Source organism: Gymnogyps californianus, chromosome 19, assembly GCF_018139145.2.
Source record: "Gymnogyps californianus isolate 813 chromosome 19, ASM1813914v2, whole genome shotgun sequence".
NCBI classification, from domain to species: Eukaryota; Metazoa; Chordata; class Aves; order Accipitriformes; family Cathartidae; genus Gymnogyps; species Gymnogyps californianus.
The window spans coordinates 13,962,507-13,968,620 of NC_059489.1; the positions used below are offsets into that span (position 1 = coordinate 13,962,507).

Below are 6,114 nucleotides of genomic sequence, written 5' to 3' on the forward strand. Positions count from 1 at the left end.
TTCGGACTGTCCCAACAGAACACAAGCCTCCTCAACATCAAGAAGAGACTGGAAGTGGACATCACTCATTTACAGAATGAAGTCGAAGACAGCATTCAGGAAGCCAGAAATGCAGAGGAGAAAGCAAAGAAAGCGATCACAGATGTAAGTCCTTGCTTGCCTCTCTTCCATTTTATACTACTGCAGTCACTTCTACACTTTAGAAAGGCAGCAATCAGGTGGAGGAGAACCAGTTCTTCAACATAGGAACAGAAAATATCGGTGACACACAATCCCTCACACATGGGCCTCACGCAGCCTCTGCCCTACTGCTTTCCACGGAAGACCCCTTCATTCTAGGTCCTCTACTCATGTTCTGCTAGCAGTCTGTATTGAAGAGGCATCCTGTCTCCCCTTCCCCGTACCCACATTCACTTTTGCTTCCAGGATAAATGTAATAGCCAGGATAGAACAGATGCTGGCAAAATTTAATAGGAAAGGAGTAGTCTGAACCAAGTCCTGTTTAGACAGACCACAGAAAGGCAGAAATTAAGACTAAAATCATACATGCTTCTATACAAATGCTAGACATGTAAGAAATAAAAAGAGAGAATAGAAATGTTTAGTTTAAACAAAGCTACGGTTCCACAGCATCAGAAGAAATAAATCTTAGGACTACCTAGGAAAGGTGTATGAAAATGAAACAGAAAATGGTTACACTATTGCATCAAGTCATGGTGCACCTGGGCCTGAAGTGCTGTGTCTAGTTCTGGTTGCCTGCCAGTGGCAGTGCTGCAAGTTCCCCTCTGCCCTCTCTGCCCTGCCACATTGGTGACAGCTATCCGTCCCGGGTTCTGGAGATCTCAGCAGGCACAAGCTTTTCATTGTAGTTCGAGATACTCGGGGTCGTTTCATTGGCAAAAACTGCTTAGGAGTCTGACTCTTCGGCAAATTTAGGCCCTAAATGGCCAGATATTCAGAATCATTTGGGAGCCCAGAGATGCAGAGTGCTAGCTAGTGATACTTCAAGGTGCCCCTAATTTCCACTGACTCTTAAAAACCAAAACTTTGGTATTGAGTCATTTGCATGCCTTAATTATTTTTTTCTTGTCATCAACCCTGCCCGTTCTCCAAGGCAGAGTAGTTTTAGAAATACAGATACTGAGAAACAGTGATCCTCTTTATATGACAGACCCTTAGCACAGTCATGGGCACTGACTGAGAATGTGGAGAGCCATACACCAACGTGAATCTGGGCATTGCTCCCAGGGAGAGCACAGAACTGCCAGGGACGGGGAGGCATATTCATAACATAACTGTGCACTACAACCAGGCAGCCATGATGGCAGAAGAGCTGAAGAAGGAGCAGGACACCAGCGCCCACCTGGAGAGGATGAAGAGGAATCTGGAACAGATGGTGAAGGACCTGCAGCTCCGTCTGGATGAGGCCGAGCAGCTGGCACTGAAGGGTGGAAAGAAGCAACTCCAGAAACTAGAGGCAAGGGTATGGTGAAGACTAGGATAGGCTAAGGTCATGTTCCTGAGTGGGCCCTTGGTTGCTGGAACCTCTTGGGAAGGTTACAACAGGGACAACCCCAGGTATCTCCAGCAGGTGTGATGAGAGTTACACTGAGTAGTCAAACGTTGCACTGTGGGTGAGGAACTTGAGAATGACTGCATAAAAACTGAGTGGGCAAAAATGCTGGCAGATGAACATCAGGGTAGACATATACGGTAACTTATCTAGGGAAAAATAATTTAAAACAGACTTACTTGGGGATGAACTTGGAACTGGCACTTACAGCTCAGCCAGGAGATCTCAGTCTCATCCGTGACAGGCCTCAGAAACTGTTTGTTCAATGTGCAGTAGAAGCAAAAACCCAAAAGAGAAAAAATTTTGGGCTTCATCAGGAAAGGCCCTGAGAACAAGACAGAGAGCATCGCTTGTCCCTATATTAAATGTACCACGTGCAGTTCTGGTCTCTGCAACTCAAGAAGGACCTGACAGTTAGAGAAGCATCCAGGGAATGGCAGCTGAGTGGGTGGAGCCCTATGAGGAGACACAAACAAGGCTAGGACTCTTCATTTGGAGAGGAGATGGTTGAGGGGGATGCGATCAGAGTTTACAGAATCATGACAGCAGTGACCAAGATGTATTCTGAATGGTTATTCATCAAAATGCACAACATGAGAAGTAAGGACACATGATGCAGATCAGGACATCTTCACCTGGAGGTCCATTTAAAAGAAATAAAAGGAAGTACTTTACAGAGTGGGCAGTGAAATTCTGGAACCTGCTGCCATGGGAGGCTGTAGGGGCAGCTGGTAGAATGTTCAAAAAGGGGTTAGAAATCAGCAGGTTTATAGACATACTTAAGGGAACAGGCATAGATATGCCACTTTACACCTCTAATCTAATGACTGTGGAAGCTGGACAAGTGTGAGGGGAGTAGACAGCGGCCAGGTTTCCATGCTGCCCCTAAATAGTATATGCTGCTGCCACTCCCGGAGGCAGAGCATTGGGCTAGACGGACCATTTGCCTGACCCACTTATTGCACTCTTCTGCCGTTCCTGTTCCAAAATACAGCACAACTGACTGGGAATTAGGTGCTCGTGGCTTTGAAAGGAAATATCCACACAGAAATAAAAACATTGGTGTCCAGGTTTCACTTACATACACTGCAGAAGAGCCATGGAGCTATGGGAGGTTGTTAAGGACTGTTCATGAGGATGAGCTGGACTCGAAGATTACAAATGAAACAGATTTTTCCCATTTACCTGGTGGACATTGACAAAACCCTCCCTTCTCTTTCAGTTTCCTCTTCTCTGAAAGATTTAAGCCTAATCTTGATTATAAATACCCCAAGTATGCACAGCTAAGTACCGTCTATAAATAACTACGCATTCACACACTATGTCACTACTAATATAGCATGGTGAGCAGTTTTTAGCTAGTCTAGCCCCAAGAAGCCGCTGCAGGAAGCTGCCCTGCGCTGCCACTTTCTCTGCAGCCTTAGTCCGCAGAACCCTGGTTCCCAGGATCCTAGAGCAGGATCAGCAGCCATTCTTGGCAGCTTGCTGTCTTCACCATGATACTGTGTTTCAGATTAATGAGTTAGAAAACGAGCTTGATGCTGAGCAGAAACGAGGAATAGAGTCACTGAAAGGTGCTCGCAAGTATGAACGAAGGCTGAAGGAGCTCACTTACCAGGTATTTAAAATCCTCTGCCCTCACATGTGCATCACCTCGGTCCATCTTCCAAGGCTGACTTGATTTTCACTTCCCACAGTCTGAAGAGGATAAGAAAAATATTCTCCGGCTCCAGGACCTGGTGGACAAGCTGCAGTTAAAAGTGAAAGCATACAAGAAACAGGCTGAGGAAGCTGTGAGTGCAGGACTCTTTTTAAATCTTTGTGGGCCCTGGGTGGAGATTTCCAAAATGTCTGGGCTCCCAAGTTCATTAAAATAATTGAATACTCAGTTTGACAGGGCAGCTATGGCCGCTGCCTTTGAATATTCCTTACCTCGTAAAGACTTACGGCTCACAACAGAGCAGGCACAGCTGTAATTATGCGGGAGTTGTTGCACTTTTGGAGCCACACTAGCCAATTTTCCCAGCTGGAACTGAACAGGACTGATTGTTCTGTCCCCAGCTGAGTGCTCATGTTGTTGACAGTACTAGATAGAAATGCACAGCGTGCTGGCAATGCAGGGATGTAGCTGTGAGGCTAACTAGTAGGTGATGTTACTGTGGCACAGCCATAGGGTGTTCGGTTAATGGCAACAGGGCAATGTCACTTTGTGTCCCTGTCACTGATGGCACTGCATGACTTTCAGGAAGAACAGGCAAACACTAATCTCTCACGATGCCGCAAGACCCAGCACGAGCTGGAAGAGGCTGAAGAACGAGCTGATATTGCCGAACGTCAGGTTAACAAGTTGCGAGCCAGAAGTCGTGATATTGGAGGACAGGTGAGTTGGAGGGCTGCAGAGAAGGACCGTTCCTATGCAGCAAGTGCCACAGGGATCCCTGCCCAAACACCTGGCAGCCACAGCTGTATTCCGCCCACTCTTGCGCTGGAGTGTCCTCATAAAGGAAGGCCAGAAATTGGCACTTATTCAAAACCACTGGGTTTTGAAAGTCCTTTTGGTGCCTCCCAAGAGACAGACCAGACACGATCGACTCTAAGAAGCCAGGTCTTTCAGCAGAATTGGGAGATACTGGTTCTTTGCCAGTAATATGGCAGAACATTTGCAATAGCCACAGACCTGAAGCAACCCCACAAATAATTCAATTGCTCCAATAACCTCTACATTATCTTTCTTTTTTTATATTTAGAAATCAGAGGAATGAGGTCCCTGACCAGAGCTGTGCCAGGCTCCCTTACAATATAGACTTCTGTGCATCCAGCAGAGAGATTCATGACTTGCTTCAAGCAACTAGGTGTGCATGTAACCGATCTTTGACCTGGTCATATTTAGCCAACCTTAAGTAGAAGCTGTGAGAAATAGAAATAAACCTGGGTGATGCTCTGGTGACTGTAAGGACTATCAGTTTGTTATGAGATTGACAGTGAGTGTTTGTGAATGGATGTAGCAGGTACAGCAGCAGTTCCCAAAGTGCAGGTTATGTCCTATGCAGGGAAAAGGGTTCCCAGGGCAATGGGAACACACTCCTCAGTTGTCCTCCACGGTTTCAACTTTCATGCTTGAGAGGAGCTAACAGTTAAATAGGAAAAATGCAGAAAAGATGTCTCCGTAAGGCTGTAACCATACCTGTGACTTGAATCGCTCCATTCTTCTGCCTTTGCAGTCCATGGCATAACGCTGTGGGGATGGGGAGAGCGTCTCCTCCAGACAGCGCATGTGTGTGGGGGTCTGCCACGAGTGGAAGGAATGGGTGGGCATCAGCACCCTACACTGTGTGTATGCATGTGTGCATGCTGTGGGATCTGTTGTGTTTGTGGAAGGGAGGGAAAAGGAGGGCATCTGCTCCATGCAGTGGGGGGGGGGGGCTGGGGGGGGATCTGCTCCATGCAGAGTGTGTGTGGCTCTACTCCATGCAGTGTGTGTGTGTGTGTGTGTTGTGTGTGTGTGTTGTGTGTGGATCTACTCCATGCAGTGTGTGTGTGTGAGTGTGTGTGTGTGTGTGTGTATCTGCTCCGTGCAGTGTGTGTGTGTGGATCTACTCCATGCAGTGTGTGTGTGTGTGTTGTTTGTGTGTGTGTGTGTGTATCTGCTCCGTGCAGTGTGTGTGTGTTTTTTGTGTGTGTGTGTGTGTGATCTGCTCGTGCAGTGTGTGTGTGTGTATCTGCTCCGTGCAGTGTGTGTGTGTATCTGCTCCGTGCAGTGTGTGTGTGTGTGGTGTGTGGGGGGGGGGGGGGTGTGTGTGTGTGTATCTGCTCCGTGCAGTGTGTGTGTGTGTGTGTGGATCTGCTCCGTGCAGTGTGTGTGTGTAGCGGCTCTGCTCCATGTGGGGAACGGGGTGAATCTGCTACACCCCGCAGGCCGCGGCGCAGGACCCTCCGGCCGCCTGTGCCCGCCCGCCGCCCGCCGGGGCCGCTGGGCCGCACCGGGAAGCCCCGGGCCCCGGGGCCGCAGGGAGGGGCCGGTGGGCAGCGCTCGGGGCGGGGCCGCCGCCGGGGCGCGGGAGCCCTGCGCGCGGGAGCCCTGCCCGCGCCCGGGCGCGGCGGCAGGGGGCGCTGCCGCGCCGCGGCGGGCACGTCGGCGGGCGGGGCCCGCCCTCCCCTGCGCGCCGCGGGGCCCCAGGGGCGGCGGCGGCCTGAGGTGCCGGAGCGGCCTGAGGCGCCGGAGCGGCCTGCGCTGGGCGCGGGGCCGGGCCTCGGTGTTCTGGGCCGCCCGCCCCGGGCCAGCGGCCTCCTCCCGGCGCGGGGCCGGGAGCGGGGCCAGGGCCGAGCCCTCCGCCTGTCCCGGGAGCCCGCCGGGGAGGCCCTACCCCGGCGCGCTCTCTGCCAGCTCCAGGCTTCTCCCCTCTGAGACGCCGGGGTTTGGGCTCTTGCCCCCGAGCACCGCTCCGAGTCCCTGTGTTTCGGAGCCCTCCCTGGTGAGCAGCGTCCTCGTATGCAAAGGGAGGGGATGCTCTGGCTGCGTTGCCCGGCACAGGCGTTTGCTG

At 51.1% G+C, this 6,114-nt stretch overlaps 1 pseudogene; it reads left to right on the forward strand.

The window, feature by feature from the left end:
* LOC127023904 (myosin-4-like) overlaps positions 1 to 4,459 on the forward strand; it is a 35,286-nt pseudogene extending 30,827 nt beyond the window's left edge.
* The last annotated feature ends 1,655 nt before the right edge of the window (positions 4,460 to 6,114 follow it).